Raw genomic sequence first — 24230 nt, forward strand, 5'->3', positions numbered from 1 at the left:
GATAGTAGTTATAAGTGTAACAGAGCACACTTTTTAAATGACTTAAAGCGTGACATAAAGTTTGTGAATATATATGTTCTTCTTTTTTATACTTTAAAAAAAAGTTTTTTACGAAAAAAAGATTTTAAATAATAAAACTTTGAGAGTAACTAAAATGACATTCTAGTGTGGTGTACCTATGTTGAAAAACTGCTTAAACTTAAAAGTAACAGCAAATGAGTCAAATGTGTAGGCCTGTTGGTCACCTTAGAAAGACGAATACACAGAAAGGATTCCTTTTTTGTTAAAATTGTTGATACCCAGTCCTTTCTGGTCCCTGGGAAACTCTCTACCTTTTGAGATTGTTCTACAGCTCTTTGAGCTGGAGAGTGTGTGCTGACAGAATTTTATAAATATATATAAAGAAAATGGACACCTTACGTACGTTTGGTTTCTCTGAAGACCAATTTAAACAACTGATTGGGGACTCTTCAAAGACCATAAACTCCATGACACTTACGAAAAACGATGATGAGAGGTGGAATAAACTTTGGAATTTAAAGAAAAAGATGATAAGAACGGAATTACATTCCGAGTTTATAATTCAGTATTGTAGGAAGGGAATTATACCGGTTGGTCTCCAAATCAGAAACGAACCAGGTCTATTTGTCAATAATGAGAAGTTTAAGGAGAGCTGGACACTAATCGCGAATAGGTGCAGTCGCGACTGGATGTTGCTCATAATAGAGACCGCACAGGCTATCATTATAATAGAGAGGGAAGAAATTGAGACCCTAGAAAAACAGCTGAATGACAGCACAGCGCTGGACGATGCGAAGAAAAAACTAGATGAGATCAAGGATGATATTAGTGGATACCAGGAGTACATGATAAATAAAAAAACAAACAAATTGCGGAAAGATATAGCCAATTACAAAATAGAAACTGTGTATCCCTATATCCAAAAAGACTATTATGAGCAACCTGCCCCAACAGAATACAATGGCAAACATTTTAATTATAATCGTAATAGGTATCACAAAAAGAATGTAACATTCTCTGATACCTCTTACAATAGCTCCGAGTCAGAAGGGGACAATCACCAGGATCAACGCAATAGATCTGATGAGAGACAGGGAGGCCAGACAATTAGAGAATACCAACCTGTTTTTTTAGGACAAACACAGAGGAGACAACAGCGAGGTTTCAGAGCCCGGGGGAGGGGACGTCAGGGCAACCAACAGGCAGGAGGAATGACACGGAGACCGTATATGCGGACCCGCAGCCAGAAGGAATGGGACTAATAGGAGGAAATCCTACATCCCTAGAGCACAGACAGATAACAGAGGGAATAGCCCAAAAAGCACCAATAATCAATCTCTCGAATAAAATACTTAGTGAACATGAAACCAGTGTCCTTGAAAAGGGCCTTGGATTTGCCCCCAGTACAACAGGCTGCAGATTCAACATTGAAAGAGATGTAAGGGACCTTTTTAGAAAGATTAGAATTAAGAAATTCTTTATGGGAAAAGAAGGCAGAGAGGTCACAAATAAATCTGGCCTTAAACCTCCATCTACATGGACACCCAATATTGGGATGGTCGGATCAGAGGTAGATACCTTTGAAAAAGCAGTAACCAGCGGCCTAGAAAAATTGTTAGACACACAGGCTTGGACAGAAAATAACTTATCAAAAGAAGAAAGGATGGCGTTAAAGTCCTTGTCATCATGTGAGGAAATTACGATAAAGCCAGGAGACAAGGGTGGGAGTATAGTGGTTTTAACCACCACGGACTACGAGAATAGAATGATGAAACTCTTAAATAATGAGTTACATTATAGACCAAGCAGTGTGAGAGAATGGGACAACTTAAAGAAGAAGGTTCGTGATGTTGTCAACTTTGCTAAAGAGGACAACCTCATATGTGAGGAGGAGTATAGGTTTTTAATAAATGAGAATCCCAAGGTCCCAGCACTATATGGGTTGCCAAAGGTGCACAAAAGTTTGGAGGATCCTCCAATGCGCCCTATAGTGTCTGGAATCGATTCGTTAACAGAACCCCTCAGCAAATACGTGGATCACTTTATTCAGCCTCTGGTCACAGACCTGCCTTCGTATATCAAGGACACCACCCATATGATCTCAAAGATTGAAGGGAGAGAATTTAATAAGGACACTCAATGGTTGGTGTGCCTTGATATCGAAGCGTTATATACAAATATCCCGCAAGAAGACACTGTAAAAATGATGAGGGATATTTTAAGTAATGAAAATGGCGATTTAACCACGCATGACACCTTCATTATAGAATGCATAGAAATAATCCTAAAAAATAACATCTTCTTATTTAAACAGGATTACCATTGCCAGATCAAGGGCACCAGTATGGGAGCCACATGTGCTCCCAGCCTGGCATGCCTGTATGTCGGTAATTTTGAAACAAAGCATATTTACAATGAAATGTGTCCTTTTTTTGAAAACGTGAAGTGCTGGTCACGTTTCATAGACGACATTTTTTTCATTTGGGAGGGGGAGGAAAACGAACTAGACACCTTCCTAGACTGGATAAACCGTGGAGATCCTAACTTGAAATTTACCTCCAACAAAAGTCAAATGTCAGTAGATTTTTTGGATATCAAGATCCATGAAAGAGAAGGGGTCCTCAATGTAGACTTATTTGTCAAGCCAACTGACCGAAACACGCTTCTTCACCATAAAAGCTATCACCCGAGGTGCCAAAAAGAGGGGATACCTTTTAGTCAATTCCTAAGAATAAGGAGGAATTGTAGCGACAGAGCGAGTTATGAAAAACATGCAGCTTTGTTAAAAACAAAACTCGCCCAAAGAGGATACCCAAATCGTTTAATAAAACAGGCATATAAGCGTGCAAAGTATTATAATCGTGACAGTTTATTTGAAGCATCGTCCAAACCTAAAAACTGTAATGATCAGATAGTTATGGTAAATGACTACAATGGCTTTAGCAACAAAGTGAAGAATCTGATAAACAAAAATTGGACAATACTAAATAAAGTAGGAATAACACCTATGAGTAAACCCATATACGCGTACAGAAGGAATAAGACCATAAGAAACCATTTAGTACAAACCTTTAAAGAACCGAAAAGAGGAGGACAACTAGATGTTGTAAGCAACAACCCCATTAGGGGTAATTTACCCTGTGGTTCTTGCTCGCACTGCAAAAATATCATCAAAACAGACAAATTAGAAGTGCAGGGCATCACTCATTGGATGAACGAACATGTAAATTGCCGTACGGCCAATGTAGTGTACCTGGTACTTTGCCCGTGCAATAAATGTTATATTGGTGAGACGGGCCGCGAAATCCGTCTACGTCTCACGGAACATCGTTCCGCAGTAAGAAATAAAAAAAAGAATGCCCCACTAGTTGATCATTGGACAGCGCAAAATCACAGTCTAGATGACATCAAGTGGTTTATACTGGAAAAGATCAAGATATCAGTAAGAGGGGGCGATTTAAATAAAAAACGCAAACAGAGGGAACAATTTTACATGTCCAAATTTAAGTCATACTATCATGGATTAAATGGACGGGAGGAGTGGGACAGAATGATTCGGTAATTACCCCACAGGATACCATACTTTGTACCTTGGTACACTTTTACTGAAGTCTGTATAAAATGCAATATATGCGATGCATCCTTGTATTCCATTTGTATCATTGTAAAGTAATTGTACAATTTTGAATCCAGGTATATCTTTACTTAAGTCTGTATAAAGTATAATATAGACGATGTACTTCTGTACTCCTTTCACATCAGAGCAAACTGGAGGGATTGCTGAGTAACTACGAATTTTTCATTGTTTTAACTTCACTATGGTACTTGTTAAATCATATAAAAATGTAATAATTGGTATCCATCTGAGACATCTGAGGCATGCGCTGGTATCGAAAGTATGGCGAAAAAAATTGTGTGTCTAGAAATTAATGTGTGGCCAAAATGAGCAATTTTGCTTTTTTTCTAAACATAAAAGAAAAAAATCTCATGTCAGGGCGAGGAAGAGCAAGTAAGACCCCAAACCGCCTAAAATATAAAATTGAGTTAGTGCTACAGCGCGTTTGAGCATCCACAGTCTCGAACTCGAGACTATGTAGTTCATAACAAACATCGCGAACTACTAAAATGGCGCCAAACAGATGGGCGCAGACAATTATACACGTAAACTATGGGGCGAAACAATACTATGGCGAGAAGACGGCATAAATATAAAGTGATCTCAGTGATAGGATGCCACTGAAAACTAAAATTAATTAAAGAATAAGGATTAGAGTCGGGAACACGGGGGATTCGAACTCGTGGCTCCGTAGTCATATAGGGACAATAAAACTACTAAAATGGCGCCGATTTTTGCCGCGAAATTAGAGTAATCTAAATCAATTAATTAGATAATTGCTATCCCATTGAGGATGCACACGGGTATTTAAAGCGGACTAAATGTGACTAGCTCTATTGAAAGCAGCCAAAGCAGGGAGCGGTCGCAAGCGAATTTCTCGGTGCCGGCAAATGAGAAGGTAAGCGTGTGGGGGTTGGAATAGCAGACGGGGGCTGCGCTAACAGAGTAGGAGGACGGTAACAGTCCAGGGAATGGAATAGCTGATGGGGGCGGCCCTTTTTGAGCAGGATGGCAATAGTCCATGCACCACTGTAAGCAGTAGGTTAAGAGCGGGGATCGTTTTCCACCAGTGAGAATAACGAACACATATGGGGGCTGAATGCTCTGTAAGAACAGGCGCAGGATAAGGGACCCACTCCCAGGAATAACAATGAAAGGTTGTATGAGAGCGAGACATTGGGTGACAAGTAAACAGCAGATGCCCATGTCCAGGCGGCAGATGAAATACATAGACTGAATATCAATACGTCGCTGCTTCTATTCTAAGATGATCTATTAATCTTTCAGGTAAAAGAACAGACCTCGCTCCAAACAAAAAGTAAAGGCGCACTCTGGACCTATGTCAAACCTGTCAAATTAACAAGGTATGTAGGACACACCAAATTGCCCCAGTAGGATAGAAGATAGGGTTTTTAGAACATGGTGGGGGTGATGATACTTAAATACACCACTATGTCACTCCAAATACAGGTTGACAGACACCACTGGAGAGGGTGTTATAAAGAAAGTGCCAGAGTGTAAGCATTGAGTAATACTTGCCAGGTGAGTATCAGCTAAATTACTCCTCTAAACCAAATTTACCCAAACAAGTAGGCCAAAACTCTTGAATTAATCAATGTGTTGTCTATAGGCGCAGTAACATCATCAAATATACGTGGCAAAGCAATACCACCAAATCGCTTGAGGGCCAGACTGGGAAACAGTACCAGCTTTGACAGACACCCATTTTTTAAAGGGATATATAAAATCTCTATAAGTGAGTAAAATTACGAAATATGGGTGCACCAGCCAACATCATTATCTCTAGCATGGAGCTTAAATTCCCTGCTTGTCTTTTCTTTTTGTAGAAAGTGAATAAAAGAATAAGATTTTGGCGCGACCAAGGAGAAACGTAACGCCAAATAGGAACAAAGCAGTCCTGAAAGATCAATACCAGGACCCAAATCCCTAAAATTTCAAGTAAGGGGACCCAATATACTCAAGAGCAACCACTTGCAAACTAGCCCACAACTAGAATAAAAACTCTCTTTAGGAAAATATATTGATTATATTTATTCTTTCCTTTTTTAGAAAGAAGCTATCACGTTTGTTTTAATTTCGTCTGTCCTGAGGAAGGTGCCACAAATGCAATCTACGCACCGAAACGCGTCGACAAATAGGACTTATTAACCATTAATGAATTGTATTGGTTTGATTTTATTGAATGTGAATATACTGTTTGAACTAAGTGTGACTCTGAACTAGAAATCGTAACCCGGAATTGTTAGATAGTAGTTATAAGTGTAACAGAGCACACTTTTTAAATGACTTAAAGCGTGACATAAAGTTTGTGAATATATATGTTCTTCTTTTTTATACTTTAAAAAAAAGTTTTTTACGAAAAAAAGATTTTAAATAATAAAACTTTGAGAGTAACTAAAATGACATTCTAGTGTGGTGTACCTATGTTGAAAAACTGCTTAAACTTAAAAGTAACAGCAAATGAGTCAAATGTGTAGGCCTGTTGGTCACCTTAGAAAGACGAATACACAGAAAGGATTCCTTTTTTGTTAAAATTGTTAACACGTCTAAGACCTGTGGGAGAACTTTAAAATATGATCTCAGTGAGGGGGTAACTCTTACTTTGGCGTCTGCAGGGAAACCCCTCTTTCTAATGCTTTTGGTGCCCTTTCCTTTGTACTCCCAATAGGGAAAGGCAATTTCTTCAATGCTGCCCTCCGGGTTTCCGCCTGGTATTTCTTTATTTTCCAGGGGCACCTTGTTGGTATCTTTGCTTGAACTACCTGCCCTGGGTTCCTGTTTCTCAGGCTCTCGTGCTGCCCCACATTTCCTGCCTTTTTTAGTTGGCTTACTTTTAGGGGTGAGAGAGAAAGGGAATGATTAGCCCTGGGTGTAAATGGCGCTCATAGATATAACGGCAAATATGTGGTTGCTTTTAAAGTATTGATGGTTGGGTGCTTAGGGAGAGGTAATCAACCAAAACCTCTAAAATGGATCCGTAGATCATCAACATATGAGTCTAGCCCTATCACACCAACATCGATATTTATGTCCAGTTAGGTTAATATCATATTACAAAGTAAGCACAGTAGTTACACCAAGAATATTTTTAATTATAGTATCTTTCTCCAAGTCCAGCATTGGAGAAAGATACTATAATTAAAAATATTCTTGGTGTAACTACTGTGCTTACTTTGTAATATGATATTAACCTAACTGGACATAAATATCGATGTTAGTGTGATAGGGCTAGACTCATTACTTGTAGGGTTTTAGGTGTTTTAGGGGTTTAAGATGCTTTATTCATTTCACTCAACTTATTCGCCTGTGGGTCATAGTTAGTCTGAGCTGATTTAATGGAAACAGCGCAGCCATGAGCTTAAATGAGCAAATAAAGTGCTCTGAAGGAGTTAATTCTGTGGGAGAGGATGTGAGAGGTGCTGGGAGTAACAATAAGGAAATGGGGCCAGCCTCGGAGGACAGTCTCCCCTCGGGGAGCTCGTTAGAGTTGCTATTTCATACAAGGGCATCTGATATTTAAAAAGGGTTCGCAATTTCTGAGTCAAATCAGGGGGAGATTAGACTCTTCTGCAATCACTTGAGAAAAAACTTGACATCTTAAGCTCAAGGACGGTGGTTTTTAGAGAATTCTCTGGAAGAACTTAAAGAAGATTTGGGAGCAGTTAAAGTGGATATTTCCACACTTAAGAAGGACGAAGCTGCACTTCGCGACAGAGTAGAATCGTTGGAGAATAATTCTAGACGCAATAACCTGCACCTCTTTAATGTATCGAAAGGTAAAGAGGTTGAGGATCTCAAATCTTTCATTGTTGCCCTCATTAAAGCCACAGTTCAGATTGATGAATCAGAAGAAGAACTTAAGAGGGACATACAAAGAATACATAGAGACCCTTTTAAGAGACATCCCAACCGAACAAAACCGTGGAAAATTCTAATCAATTTTCTTACCTTTGCCTTAAAAGAAAAAATATTAACAGCTGCTCTCAAACAGTAATCTTTGAAGCAGAGATACTTCGCCTTTGAGATCAGGTCGGATCTCTCACGCGTTACCTTAGATCGACAATGGGAGTTGGGAAAGAAAATGGAAGAGTTTAAGAAACTAGGGACTGTTGCCCAACTCAAACTCCAAGCTCAATTGAAAATTATGTTTAACAACAAGATATACAATGTGCGAATGGTGCAGGATGCGGATGATCTCCTGGAAAATCTAAAATAATTCACCCTCTGCTACGATATAAGTGCGCAGAATTCATCATATCAGCGAGAGTCTGAGGGATAAGAACCTGGTTCCGTTAAGAAACTCCACCAGTAAACTCACATAGCACACATCACGAAACACTTAGCTACACTAGTAATAGACATGCTGACTAAGGTATCTAATGGTACAAATGTATTTACTTAGTATTAGCACTAGCAAAAGGCGAGAGTGGGGTAGAGCAGGGTTTACCGGCAGGCAGAATCTGGACCTGTCCAGGTAAATGGGGGTAGGGTTCTCCAGGGTGGACGGGGAGGGGTTTAAGGGTGGGGTTGGGGTAGCACGGGTGGGGGAGCAGAGGGGTAAAAAAGAAAAAAAAGTAAATCTCATTCGTCTTTTAACTCAGTTACGTTCTATTTTCCACTATTTTTGACTTAGTATCGATATTCTGCAGGATGGGGTAGAGTCAAAGCTCGTTTTTTTAACCCTCAATGAGAAAGTTACAATGTTTATCGTGGAATGGTAATGGCATCCGATTTAAGAGCAGGAGGAAAAAATGTTTCCAGTACTTGAAGGATTCACCCGCACATATAATTATCTTGCAGGAAAAACACCTTTTGAAAGAAGAAATTACTGAAATATGTGGGAAGCTTAGGTGGGTTGAACACTGTCTTTGTTCCTGTCAATCTGCTAATGTTAGGGGTGTTGCTATTTTAATTAAAAGACAAGCGAATGCTAGCCTCCTGAATGTCATGACTGATACAAGTGGAAGATGGGTCATAGCTAAGATATCAGTGGACACTCATCACAGTAGTTGAATACTACTGCCCTAATCAGGACGACCACTCAACTTTGAAAACTATTTAAAAAAATCTTTTGGGGTTCCCGGATACGACAATCTTAGCTGGCGACGTCAATATAGTATTGAACCCTATACTGGACAAATCCCCAAGCAGTAGGGCTAATGTCCTGTCTAAATCTAGACCTTACTTAAAAACTATTATGAGGCAAAATGCGTTATCCAATATCTGGAGGGAAAGGTCGGGCACTGAATTGGGGGTGTCTTTCTATAATAAAAAATATAGACACAAATCTTGGATCGACTATATCTTAATTAGCAATGATTTAAGAGGTAACATCAAAGATGCAGGCTATCTGACCCCCATCTATCGGATCATGCGGCCGTATGGATGGATTTGGATTTTGCAGGTAATTAACAGCAGAAGGCTTGGACATTCGATCGCACACTCCTCCTAGATGAGGCTGAAAATGACTATTTATCCCAGGAGATAAAATCCTTCTTAAATATCAATATAGGTTCAGCAGATTCTTTGGTAGTATGGGACACTCTGAAGTCATTCTTGAGCGGTCTAGTTACAAACAGGATCTCCTATTAAAACAGGCAGTACAGGGAGGAAATTGTATCTACGGAGCGTCAAAAGAAGGAGGTGGAACATACGATTATTAATGAAACCGATCAAGACCTTATTCAAACACTAGCAGCCAAACTGGAATCCTTGAAAGCCCTATTGGATAATATAGCTCAGACTAAAATTTCCAATAGGTGGGAGGTGAACAAGCTTGCTCACTTTGAGTATGGCGAGGGGGCCGGTAGATTACTAGCCTGGAAGGCCAAATCAGATAGAATGCGTAACCTGATAAAACAAATAGATGTTGCACATAGCACCATATCAACAATCAAAGAAGAAGAGATAGTAGAAGCTTTTCACACCTTTTTTTTTAAGGACCTATATGATGAGGACACGATATAGATAGCTCATCGGCAAGGGATTGGTTAAATCCGATCCATCTCCCAGTCTTGGAATCCACCAAACGAGAAAATCTAGAAGTGGAAATATCACAACAGGAGGTCAGGAAGGCACTTCTTGCCTGTAAGGCTGGTGAGGCTGCAGGGCCTGATGGCCTTCCGGCTGAAGTGTATACAATTCTGGGAGAAGCGACAATTCCATTTATGACCGCTATTTTCAATAAAATTCTGGTCGATGGGGCTAAACCACCTACCTCGTGGGGTGAAGCTAACATTACACTTTTTTAAAACCAGGCAAACCCTTTACACACTATGGGTCATATAGACCTATCTCACGTCTAAGTTCTGATTATAAGGTATTTACCAGGATATTGAGAACAGATCCTGTGCACACGCACGTATGGTGGATAGTCCGAGTATGAGTACTGAGGTTTCTACTCATAAAGAGTGATTGCTTGAAAAAAAGAACGTGGAATGTCAAGATTCGTGTGAATACATTTTTTTATAAGTCATACAGTGGACAGTACAGTAAAGAAGTAGCCAGCCGACACGTTTTTCGTCACACCGTGAAGGAGGTGTAACTCATCAGGGCTGTAGGGCTACAAGGTTGGCGGAATCATGTGGATAAGGAGCGGCGGAGAAAACCTTGTCCGCGTGTGCAATACTGCGATGAAACGCCAAGGAGTAGTGGCTGAATCAGGCAAGGGTAGCAGGGCCAGTGGCGTCCTGGGATAAGCGGCTGCCTGGTGGTCAAAAGAGGAGCGCACAATGTAAGTGCGTCTTGAGGAATAGAACCGGCATCCGAGTAGTGGAATTTACCAGGATATTGGCCGATAGGCTGGGAGCAGTTGCAGGAGATTTGCTGCATACCGACCAGAAGGGTTTCTTAAAAGATAGCAACCTTTTCGACCTTACACACGATTTTATAGGCGCGATTGATTTTGCCTCTAACTTTACCCTCCCTTTGGCAGCAATGACGTTGGACGCAACAAAAGCCTTTGACAGGGTTAACTGGTACTATCTTGCTGCTGTGCTTGAGAAATTGAATTTTGGCCCAAAATTCCGCCGAACCATCAATCTTATATATAGTGATCCTTCAGCAAGGGTGGTGGTTAACGGTAAACTGACTAAACCCTTTAGCATTAAGAGAGGAACTAGACAGGGCTGCCCCCTCTCCCCCCTCCTTTTCAACCTGTATATAGAGCCATTTGCTCAGTGTCTTAGGGAGGAGTCAGCTATCTTACCATTTAAGAGTGGTACATATGAGAGGAAGGTAGCCCTGTATGCTGACGACATTCCTATTCCTTCACCAGATCTAGAGACATCCTTCCCTCAAGATATCAGTTTAGCTAAGGAATTTGGTCGAGTCTGTGGCTATGAAGTTAATGCAGAAAAGACCGAGATTATGACTTGGAACCTGCCGAAGGGACAACACCAAACAAAAGGCGAGCTGAAGTATTTGGGAGTGAATATTGGCCCTAATATAGAGAGGATAGCCAAGGTGAATCTCTTGAATATTTTAAAAGAGAGCCAAAAACGAAAGAAATCCTGGGCCCACCTTCCCCTGACTATCTTAGACTGAGTTAATTTGATAAAGATGACAATTCTACCAAAAGCAACATTCCTTTTTAATACCATCTCATTACATTTTGAGAACAGCAATCTATCAATTCATTTGTATGGGCCTATAAAGCAACTAGGATGTCTTGGAAAAAGCTAAGACAGAGAATGGAAAAAGTTGGTCTTGCACTCCCAGATGTTCAGTATTACATGTGGGCGTTTCAATGAACCCATTCAAGAATGTTGCTAAAATCTCCAGATTTATCATGTAGAGGGAAGATGTTTACGGCTATGTTAGAACAGGCGTAGCTTCCACATGAAGGTTTTCTTTTCAAATATGGTGACAAAACGTTTTTTAAGAAAGTAAGCCTGATGGTCTTATGGGGCGCAGCTAAAATATGGGTTACAAATAAAGCATTAACGGGTCTAGAATACCATTCAAGGTTAGCTTCATTGTGGGATAGCCTGGGGCACCATGTTGCCTGAAAGATATACTGACTGTACCTTTAAAAACAGCAGGCTTAGCAATATGGGGAGACTTAGCTGCTGAAGGTACTCTCCTACCTTGGGCAACACTTAACGAGAAACTGGAAGCGGGCATGTCCAGATTTAAATATTTACAATTAAAGAGTTGGTCCCAGAACCTTAAAAAAACAATTGGGCTTGGGGATGCTCTAAAAGAACATCTGGTAAAAAAGCTAGCAGGGAAGACGGAGGTATCATTTTTCTACTGGGCAATTGAGGAGGCCATTGATGAGGATTTTAGAGTAGCCGGTGGGTTGTGGGAAGAATCCATTCCGGAGATCGATTGCGTAGAGCTATGGCAAACTTCTTATAGCACTTTGTTGTCAGTTGTGAAGCCAGCTTGGCTGAGAAGAAACCATTACTTCACCACACATAGGGCCTCTCTATCCCCGGCGAGACTTTCTAAGATGTCCATTGGCCCCCGTGCCAGGTGTAAAAAAATGTGACATGGAAAACGCCCCTGACATACATAGTTTCTGGGCTTGCCCTGCCATTTTCGGAATTTTGGGAAAAAGTCGGGAACATCTTAACGACTATCTTGGGACACCCAGTACATATTTCCCTCAGTTTAATAATTTTCGGCATTCAAAGTGAAATCACAGGCCCCAATAGAGGTTTTTTATTTTTTGCCATACTGCTGGCCAGATGGGACATATGCAAGAGATGGGTTGAGACCTTACCTCCCACACATTCGGACTGGCTTTCTTCCTTGTATAAAACATATAAAACACCGATCAGGCCTGATTAAAAAACAGCAAGAAGAGAGCCATTTGGGATTGCCTGTTAAATTGGACTCCAGCCTAGACAGCCATTACTATTTTGTTTTTGATTAATCACTCTTGTAAAAATTATTTTGGTCCTATGATTAAGCCTCATGGGAAGCTCTCAGACTGTGCTGGATCTCGCTACTACCATCGGGGCCCCAGGTTATTGCGTTCTAAGGTGGGCTTTCAGCAACAGTCCACGGTCCTTAGGAATCAGTTGAGAGCATGACCACCCTCTCATTAACAACGAGAGGTCAGCAACAGGAAGGAAGTCGGTTTGCTACTGGTAGGCGGGCGACAGACTGGTGGGGCGTTACCCCAAAGACCTACCTCTCTTAAGTGAGTAACAGTGGCAACCTACGGATCTCCAGTTAGCTGTGGTTAGAGGCGAATGAGAAAAAAAACCTTAACCCCAAGCTGCTTTCCTTGGAAATACAATGAAAAAGTGCAGCAGGTTAAATCAAAATCTTGTTAGATAAAACCTAACATTCATGTTAGAAAACCAGGAAGGAGAAGACTCACACCCATATGACATTTTGATTAAGTTGTATTTAGCACTGGCAAACTGTTTGTCAAAAGCTCACTCCTAGTCTTGTGGGTCAAGCAAGTTTTTTTTAGGAGGTATAGGTTTGTCTAATTCTTTTTACCTGTAATTTGGGGCTACAGAGGCCGTTTTAGAGTTTAGCTGATTACCCACCAGCCCCTAGGTCAGCAGCAGCTATGGCCACAACTGCCCCAGTGGAAGGCAGCCCTCCACATTTAGAGATCCCAGCCAGGCAGGGTCAATTCTCTGTGCCTTTAGAGGAGTTGCTTGCACTGCAACTCTGCTTAAGACACAGGAGGCTTGCTGAGCAGATGCCATGTTTATCGTAGCTGGTTGGCCAACGTTTTGTTTTTCAATAGCAAACTCCCAAAGCGTGAGAATTTCAAATATTTGCATTTAATATAATGTGATTAGAATTAATTTGTTTATTTTTTAACTAAAATATTAAATATTTTCCAAGATATTTCATGCAAATGAAAAAAAATGTAAACAAAAAAATTAGAGCCCTGATGTGCTGCAAGTTTTCTCCCACAGTATGGGGGTTTTTGCTCTTGTTTGCTATTCAAGACTTTCAGGCTTTTATTTGTCATCCCATGCAGTAAACATGTACATTGGAATGGCCTAAATAGGCAGGAGGTACTGATGTTCTTTGACCGACAGCTCTTTGGTGCATGGGCTGTAGTTCAAAGGTTTTCACCAACAGGTCCTTTGAGTCTCTGCTGTGAGAAACCTAGCACTTCCACTGACTCTAACTAGAGCAATGGACCCGCAAGATTGTCCCACATCTGCCAAACTCTAAAAGAGGCCCTATATAGTTTTGAACTTTTCTGCTGGTCACATGTGAAAAGAAATGGGCCACTTTACTTTTTATTAAAACAGAGTATACTGCTCTATGATACCTAACCAGGCCACCTATTGGAGATCTGGTGGAAGTCCCTAGGAGCGCCTGCTCTTAGAAGCAAGTGCCCTCACCCACCCAAAGGTGGCATGCTTCTTCATCTGGCCTGCTCCTCGTTGGGCTGGTACTGTAATGCCACAAGGGGGTACTTTGCCGGAGAACTATTTAGGATTGCCAAGAGTTGGCTGGGGAAGTTGATGTGTCCCAGTCAATCAGTGAGAAGATGGAAAATTTGAATTTAAATTGACTGAAGAGCCTATAAAGCTATAGGTTTAATAAAGATCCCAATCTATGTCAAGTTAAAAACAGTGTAAGACACTCATGGACATAATGATCCTGATTTCTAAGAGAAAGAGTCAGATTTTGCAATATATATACTGTTCATTATTATACTTATTAATGAAGAGCAGTGGTATGAGGATGAGGAAACACTATTCCCTAGGGGGTGCTGTGTGTGTATGTGTAGTGTCTTTAGTAATGGTGTGGGTGACCATTGCATGTTCTGCCATAGTGTTTGATATACATACAAAAGTATCTGGGAGCTGCCTATTGGATATACTGGTGGTGTGGTCTGTGGGATTTTGAGGCTCTGTATTGAGTCCAAATTTCAGAGGGCAGGCTTTGTTAGATTCATTAAGAGCTGCGCATGCATGGGTGTCAAATGGTAAACTAATATGTTGATTTTATGGAGGGATGGTCATGTATAACCTTTCCAATGATCAACAAATGTATATTTGCTCTGCACACATTAAGGGGGTTTGTGTTCTAGTTAGCCACTTGTTCTTCATGTAATCTTGTGCCCAAACTAGCCCCAATATGCATTCTGTAAACCTGGGCGATATTGCATTAGCGCAGTTAGTCCACATGTATGAATGTGAAGTTTGTTAGATGGGGGGTTGTATTTGTAATGCATGCTTCAGTGTAAATTATGGGGAATGGTTCACACGTGCAACCATCCAAATACTGCATGCAAATGTATTCATGTGGCATGCATTAGTAAAATTAGTAATATTGAGTGGTACTCCGTGAATGATGTGCATGCAAATGTCCCAATGCTGCACGGAAGTGCATTGACAGGGCATACATGAGGGGGGCATATGTTGTACTGAGGAGTCATGCATGAGTGTCCTTATGCCACACAACTGCTTATTTATTCTGTTGCATTGGTGGAAAGTGGTTTACTCAGGGACTGATATGTATGCATAGGAGTCTGAATGGCTGAGGAAACTTTCACTTATCCTCTCCTTCTCCACCATGCGAACGGTGGTAGCAGCAATGATCTTGTCGCGGCAAGACTACTGTAATGCGCTTTACATTGGGCTACCGGGTACTCTGCTGAGTAAGCTGCAGGTGGTAACGAATGATGCAGCCAGGTTGATTTTAAAACTTCCCAGATATACTGCCCCCCTACTGCAAAAACTTCATTGGCTTCCTATCAAGCAAAGGACCAAATTCAAGGTACTCTGTATCGCCCACAAGGCTCAACATGGACAAGCCCCAAGTTACATCAAAGAGCGCCTTGTGAAGTATATCCCGAGCCGCTCTCAAAGATCTTCCGCGGGGAACCAACTATCCTGCCCGCGGTTCAACCTCATGAAAAAAGGAGGGCGGGCCTTCTCAGTTTGTATTCTACAATTATGGAATAGACTCCCATCCCATCTTCGATATGAGAAGGCCCTCCTACCATTTAGGAAGAATTTGAAGACCCTCCTCTTCAGTGAAGCCTGAATTCCATTAAGTTAGGGGCCATACTCACCTGGGGGCACTGTAGCTTCCCTCTCATAGCGCTTAGAGACCAGCCGGTATTACGAGCTTATAAATTACAATTATCAATTACCAATGCTACATTCATATGGACTGAATTAGTGGTGTGTGTCTTGTGCTGGGAAAAAACAAAACCATAAATCTCTCATAGCTGGTGCCTACCTAAGCCCAAAGACTAAGGGCCAGCTGTACGACCATTTTTTGCAGTCACAAAGGGGTTTTAGGCCCGTTTGCGACCGCAAAAAACGTGTGGCCCATGTACCAACCCTATTTTGCTAGTCGCAAACAATTTGCGACTCGCAAAATAGGGTTAGCGACTCGCTATTAGGAAGGGGCATTCCAAGGGCTTCCCTTCCTAATAGCAGTCGCAAAAGCTATGTTTGAATGTTTTGCGACCGCCATTACGGCTCACAATTTGCGAGTCACAATATGCTATAGCCGTACATCTGGCCCTAAGTGACCATGGCTGATCTCCTGTTCTGCACAACCAACCCATTTTCATGGGTGTAGGCTGAGAATATTGAATCCCACATATTGATGGGACAGAATATCATTAAAACTATATTGAGAGACAAGCTATCAAAAGGTACGTTTCTATATATTTTCTATACTTAATTTCACAAGTACGCACCTAGGTGATATATACATATATCTTCAAAGTACGTAGATGAGCAGTTAAGAATAGCAAATCCTTATCTCCTATTGTGTACCTAGTTTACCTTATTTTTTGTCCCTCAATATTGTTGTAACAATATTCTGTCCCGTCGATATTTGGGATTCGATATTCCATACACAAATATTCTCAAGGTTTGACACATTCCAGTCTAAGCTCACATTGGACATGCTCTCAGAAATTCAAGATGGCCGCAGATTGGATGTGATCATCTCTTGCCACGACCCAGTAATATTTACCGTTAACAACATCTGCAACAATGGAACTAACATTACCTACAACCCGCTCTACAACACTCTGGAGAATGGAGGAAGAGAACCAATAGCCAGCAGTGCCAGAACTCAGCTGCTGTATTATTCTTGCAAAGCACCTACTTTACCATCGATGCAAACAGCGGTGATATACCGCGCCTGGGATCACAAGCATTTGCAATGCAATAGGTCTCACATTTACTCGAGTTTGAGCTATTGACATAAATGACAATGCCTTTTATTTTTTTCATTTTTAAAACAAATAAAAGGCATTGGCACAATAGCTTAAACTTGCGTAAATGCGAGACCTATTGCATTGAAAATGCGTGTTATACAGAAGCAAGCTAGCGGTGCACAATCACGTGACTCGCAAAGGCCAATGCCCCCCCACCCGACCCATTAGAAGGCGGGGCTCCTTACCAAAAAAAAGTAAAAACCCAAATAAAACAGCCACACACAGAGCAGCAGCTAGAAACTGTAATAGGGATAATTATCGGCCCGCTGAGAACGCGCGGGCATGTCATTGGTGTTGCGGAGAGTTAGGGGTGGGAGTTCGGGTAAAGGAAGTAAGAGCGCAAGCAGACGTGCGCGCGTACGAGTCAGAGACCTAGTAGCGGCACATTCTGGTGTCCTCAAGACCGCAGTTCACAGCACAGCAAGGGAATTGAGTTGCGAGGAAAACCTTGTGGCACCCCAACCGTTAGCAAACCTATCTGCGGCTTCTTTAGTGTGACACTAACGGTTAACAGTAGCACGTGTGGGCCGATGTGGGAGCCACGTATGCACAGAAACATCACAAAGTACAGACACCACCCCGTATTCCTCCGAATCACTATTTACATGCCACTCCGTGCCCGTCTGGATCCAGAGGAAATCAACTTAGCAAAAAAGTATTGATATACGTAACCTCCCTCCCCCACGGACCGACCCATCACCTTGTGCCCGGACAGGGAGCCTCTCTCTCTTTGCGGTGGAACACGCGAGTGAAGGGACACATAACCACCTGAGCCCTTCTCTATCGCCAGGAGCCGGAGACCTTTATGTGCTCCTGGGGATGACCCTTGATTAACTCGGGCCGCGCGCGCTGTCAGTGACAGCTCAGCGGCTTACGAAAATGCACGTATATATATATATATATCCATACTAATATTATAAAGAGAGAGCCCAAACCTTTGAGGCGGGTAATCTCAGTAACTACAGCACCAATCACAACACCCAATACAGCGTTGGAAAGGGCAGTTGCAGCAGAAGGACATAGGCTATGCAGAAGGATAAAAAAATGTATAAAATAATTTGCAAAAAATCCATACTCTCCATACTAATATTATAAAGAGAGAGCCCAAACCTTTGAGGCGGGTAATCTCAGTAACCACAGCACCAATCACAACACCCAATACAGCGTTGGAAAGGGCAGTTGCAGCAGAAGGACATAGGCTATGCAGACGGATATAAAAATGTATAAAACAAATTGCAAAAAATCCATACTATACTATATAATATCCATACTAATATTATAAAGAGAGAGCCCAAAAATTTGAGGCGGGTAATCTCAGTAACCACAGCCCCAATCACAACACCCAATACAGCGTTGGAAAGGGCAGTTGCAGCAGAAGGACATAGGCTATGCAGACGGATAACAAAATGTATTAAAAAATTGCAAAAAATCCATACTATCCATCCATATTAATATTATAAAGAGAGAGCCCAAACCTTTGAGGCGGGTAATCTCAGTAACCACAGCACCAATCACAACACCCAATACAGCGTTGGAAAGGGCAGTTGCAGAAGAAGGACATAGGCTATGCAGATGGCCACCATATGTATTTTTTTTTTGCAGAGTTTTATATACCGCGAACTTGACCCGAACTGAATCAGGTATCAGAGCGCTTTACATAGCACCAGTTACGTTACATGAGGACACACATTCATTTTTGTTAGGCACGAGGAGATTAAGTGATTTTCCCAGAATCACAGGATGTTTGGCCTCGTTACCAAGACTCGAACCCAGATCCCCAGGTCCGAGGTCGAGCGCCTTAGCCGTTAGGCCAACTCCTCTATACATTTAACAGGTAAAAGAACCGTGCCAGCAAAGTAGTCCCTTGTGGGCGTGTCTGCGTTGTGCTGTGGGCGTGGGCTGGGGGCATGTGGTACGTCCATCACATCGTAGGCTGTGGGCGTGTGCTGGGGGCGTGACAAACGCTGGGGGCGTGTGTCCCCCCTTCATGCCATGTGAGTCGTACATACAAGCGCCAATTACGTTGCTGCGCAGCATCAAGGGGCACACTGGGGGCGTGACACGCTGGGGGCGTGACACGCTGGGGGTGTGACACGCGGGGGCGTGAGAAATGCTGGGGGCATGTGTCCGCCCTTCATGCCATGTGGGTCATACATTAATCAGAAGATCGTCTGCTGTGGCCGTGTGCTGGGGGTGTGACAAACGCGTTCACCTGGAGGCCTGGTAAGTAACGATACTGCAGCCTCTCCTGTGCGCTGTTACTGAACTCTCTCATTCAACGAAATTACACGCGCCTACAACCATCAACCAGGGCTCTAGCCGGGCTCAGGCGGCGGATCAGTACACTAATTACATGCGCCTGATAACATTAACCAGGGCTGCAGCTGGGCCTCAAGCGGGGGAACACGCGCCTGCTAACATCAAACAGGCCTGCATTTGGGCCTCCAGCGGGGGAACACGCAAATGAGCGTGTCTGCGGGGACAATTACTGCAGCCTCTCCTACTCGCTGTCACTCAACTCTCTAATTAAACGGATTTACCTGCGGCTGATAACTCTCTCATTCAACGACATTAAACGCGCCTGCTAACATCAACCAGGGCTGTAGCCGGGCTCAGGCGGCGGATCACTACACCAATTACACACGCCTGCTAACATCAACCATGGCTGCAGCTGGGCCTTCTCCGTCCCTATTCTAATGAAACAAAAAATGTTGTCTACCGCAAGATTTTAAAATAAATTGCCCTTGCCAAATACACACATTACACACATTCTATTTCATAGCCGGACAACGTCGGGACGGGCTGCTAGTATATATATAAAACGGGAGCGAGGCAAAAGCTTAGCTGCAGGGAATCTGATGACCCCGTGGAGAAGCATGGCTGGCGCGGATATAAATATAAATAAAACGGGAGCGAGGCACGCCGCTAAGTGGCAGCACGAAAGCAGAATTAAACAAGCTGGAAAAAGTGCTTACCGACTAATTAAAGGAGACTGTAAAAGGCCACAAGTAAAAGTTCCAGTCCGGATGGGCCGTCACAAAAGGAAGCCCCTGATGACAGAAATTAAGCATGCAATACCCTTTCACCTTTCCTGACTCCTGCAGCTACTGTTTTATCAAATCATGCCTTGTGTGTAGGTGGGGATGACACCTTTCACATAGGAAAATAATGACCATTTGTTCACGTTTTTAAGATTTTGTAAAGGCTTGGACATGATCCCTCAATAGAACTTAAAATAAACTAATTTGTTTTCATTTTAAACGTTCCCTTTCTGATTTTGTTTACTTTAAATAATCAATAAGGTCAGATGCGGAACGGTAAACACATTTTAAATAGCATTTTGCTTATACTTACCGTTTTAAGTAAGAAAAGGGAAAAATACAGACCTTTGGTAATATTACAAATATTTGTACTAGCCAGGACTTTACAATTCCACTGAGGCTGGCATAAAACAGGCTAATAGGTAACCCTGTGTGTGGGATGTAACACCCCCAATTGTTTGAATATTAAGCTACTGGATATAGACTGGGAGGCAGTGATCTATTTTAGAGGGATTGGATACTCTGGGTGGAAGTTTGAGATGATGGGGTGAAGATAGGACAGCATGGGCCTCATTTATGAGGCTGTGCGTCATTTCTCATAAATGAGGCCCCAGGATCCGACTGACCTGCAGGGCAATCGAGCAGTGCCCGACGGGCTAGTCTGACAGTCTAGATAATGAGGCTGGTACACACCCACAGAGTCTGTATGAGAGGCAGCCTCGGAGGGCCATACAATCTGCTATTAAAGGGTATGGGGCACACAAACGGAATGTGAGGGGCCAACTCAGCAATATGCATTGAGGTTGACTGTGGAGGAAAAAGCACTTGGAAAGAGATGCTTTGAGAGAGGGCAAGAGAGGCAGGCTGTAAGAGGTACAAAGAGCAGATGGTGAGAAACAAACACACAGAAGTAGACTGAAAGGCACACAGGGAAACAGGGTGTGGGAGAGGCTCACACAAAGTTAACTGTGGCAGAGGCATGCCTACACTCAGAGTGGCATAGGCCCGATGCCTACAGTCAGAGTGGCATAGGCCCGATGCCTACAGTCAGAGTTGCATAGGCCCGATGCCTACAGTCAGAGTTGCATAGGCGCGCATGCGTGCGCACACAACGCATCCTCCACCAACCTCCGGCTGTGAGCCACACGCAATGTGAGAGACAGGCAGATGGTGGGCAGGGCTGCCTGTAGCTACCATGGGGCAGCAGATGCAATGACGTCGGGGCTAGAGCCCTGAGGGGCCCACAAATCCTCATAATTACTGTATTTTTGTTTTACCTCAACTACAGTCTAAGGGGCCATTTGTCCTGCTTGCACCACGGCCCACGGCTTTCTTGCTACGCCACTGATGCCCCCTTCAGCGAAACAATGCCAAGGTGTCCTCGTGAGGCCGGCATGGCTGGGCTGAAGTAGCCAAGTGGGCTCAGTTATGAGAAAGGGGACAGGGTCATGGGGGCATGGCAGCCATTTATACAGCACCCAGGCATATAAATAGGCCCTCTTGTCATGGCATGGTACTGCCTGCAAAGTGCGTGTGTGCTAGGGTGGTTGCATAAACCTAGACCTGTTCTCTTTCACTGTCGCGTGCCACCAGGCTTAAAAAGGAAGCCAAAAATCATACTAGGTAGACCTTTTATTGAAAAGCTGAAGGGTTCAGAGAGATTTAGGTGGAGAGGGTAAGCAACCGAATAGAGCATGAAGTTGGATTCATGGTACACAAGGGATTGTTACCTATGAGATATCAATAACAGAATAATATTTTGGGATAGTTATTTCGATTTGTCGAAGTCACATTAGTTAAAATAAGAAATCACATACCAAGCCATATTATGTTTTGTTATTTTTAATCGTCATTTTAAATTTAACATTTTAGGCAAACATTTTTATAAGATTCTTTACCGTTTCACTCATGTCTGGCTTGCAAACTTGACTCAAAAATTCCAAAAGCCACCTCCGCCAGCTTCGCATAGGGAGATCACTGTGTCCCCCACCGCCGACTGTTATCATTACAATCATGGACCTAGCACAGGCACCCTGCAGACCCTGGGGCACGCGGGGATGGGGGGGCACCCTTCAGAAGGGCCCCCCTCAGACCAAGACCCATGAATGTCATTGATATGTGGGAGACTGCGGCCCCTCACTACATTCTGCAGGGGAGCTCCAGAATTTTGCGTTCTGACGCTGGTTATATGTGCTGAACACAAATAGTGTGTGCAGTGCAAAGGTTTCAACACAGAAGAAAAGAAAGATGTATTTGAACAGGAGTCCACGCATTTCAACACTACAACTGTAGAAAGTTGGGACAAGCTTCCACAGCCTGGCCGATGCTCTGACGCACTGTAAAGACAAAGATGCCGATGACTGTTGGTTCTACTTCACACACTCTGTCACTGGAACCGATGAAGCTGTTGTCCATGTGGTAGACAAACCAGGTATTAAAAACAACAAGTTTGCTTTTAACCTTACTATACAGTGAGTGCTCCTTATGTTAAGGCATTCAGATAAGGCTCGGCTTGCTTTTGTGGACGTTCGGGGACTGGCAGAGAAGGAAAAGGACACTGTCTCTTCCTTACTGCCCAGCGAAGACAAGGACAATGTCCTCTTCTTTTCTGCGCTGGGAGCTGCCCCCCGTCCCTCTCTTTCTGCCTTGCTCCTCACTTACTGAAAACCGTGACTTGAAGAAACGGTTCACAACCTCTCTTTCCTTCTTTCATTTAGTTGCTTCCCTGTGAAATGGATCCAAAAAAGAATAAGCTGTCTCCGTGGAGTCGATGGGGAATGGGAAGTGAAAGCGAGCGATGCACGTGGTGGGAGCCAGAGAGGAGACGCCATACGGGTGTGCCGATGGGAAAGTGCAAAGCAGAGGAGATGCCATGCATGCGCACATCGGATGTCCATGTACGCACATGGTTTGTCTCCCTTCACTAGGAAAAGCCACAACAATAGAGTCTCACCAAGTGAAGCTACTGCGCTGCATTCGCTAGGCGAGCCCTAAAAACTATTGTATCTGCATAAGCTGCTCACTGAGAAGAGATAGCTAGTGCTGCTGATTTTGGAAATGCAGAATCGGGTTCGAGTCTCGGCGTCTACTGAACATCCTGTGATTCTTGGAAAATCACAAAATCTCCCCTAGCCTATAAAAAAATTGTTTTGATCGAGTTGGCGCTATTTATTACTGCTATCTTTCTCCTTCTAAATCACTACAATTGTGATCATGTGGGACTTTAAGGTATGGGAAGGCTCGGAGTGGCCTATTGGGCAATCTGGCAGTGCGAGAATGTTTGGTATGATGGGTCAGGGTGTGGCCCGGTTTATTTTCTGTTTGTTGACTTGTTTTACGGTCTGGTGAGCCCGATTTTACTATTGATTTCCTTGATTTTATCACAAATATTACCTGCAGCAATCACAGTTGCATCTAGTTTTACATTGAAAATCGTTAAAGCAGACTGTCTTTCCCATTCTGACACACCTTATGGGTTGATAATCCATGTGCCAGCAAAAGCCTCCTCCACTGTGATAAGTTCTTAACCTTGAGAGAGGTGGTGTGTGGGACAGAGTACACGCCAGACCTCAATTTCCTCAAAATCTTTTTCATTGGTGTTTACGCATTTTACACAAGTAGGCCAAGGCCCTGATGCTGACATTCAGCACCTGAAAGGAAAAGAAAATGGCTAAACACACCCCCAGACTGCTCGTCCCAGCGAACAGTGGGGCATATTAGCAAGAACCTCGTTAAAATTCTCGCCGTTTTAGCGGCAGGAAACTGCCACTAAAACGGCGATAATGGGCTTGCTAATATGCATTATAGAATTCCAATAGAAGCCCTGGTTAGATGTCCTGCACATCTAACCTGGGCTTCTATTGGATTTCTTTAACGCATATTAGCAAGCCCATTATCACTATTTTAGCGGCAGTTTCCTGGGTATGCTTATTGAGAGTGGTTGAAGGTAGAGAACCCTGGAATATGTGTTTATTTTATTGACATTGATTTGTCCTAACCATTAAAGGTATAAGTGCTGCCCCGAGATAACATCATCAAATATTTTCTTTTGCAGTGCAAGCCAGTTTGCGCCCCTACCTGTTTCTAGGAACTTGATGATGTTTAGTCCCAGAAAACAAATCGTTTTTTTGGCTGAATGGAAATGAGAGCCTCTATGCAGTATTTTAAGTGCTGCCAGGGGGACTGATACACTGAGGTTTGGACGATTGTGCTTCTTAACTTTAAAGCCGGACACAGCTTTGAATTGATTGAGTAATCTCTTGACTGCAGTCATTGTGAGTACAAAGGACCTTTTGAGCTGTCTCCCAGGGCACTAGGTGATATGCTGTATTGACGCCAGAAGACAGCGCGCAAA

Source organism: Lissotriton helveticus, chromosome 7 (genome assembly GCF_964261635.1).
Source record: "Lissotriton helveticus chromosome 7, aLisHel1.1, whole genome shotgun sequence".
NCBI classification, from domain to species: Eukaryota; Metazoa; Chordata; class Amphibia; order Caudata; family Salamandridae; genus Lissotriton; species Lissotriton helveticus.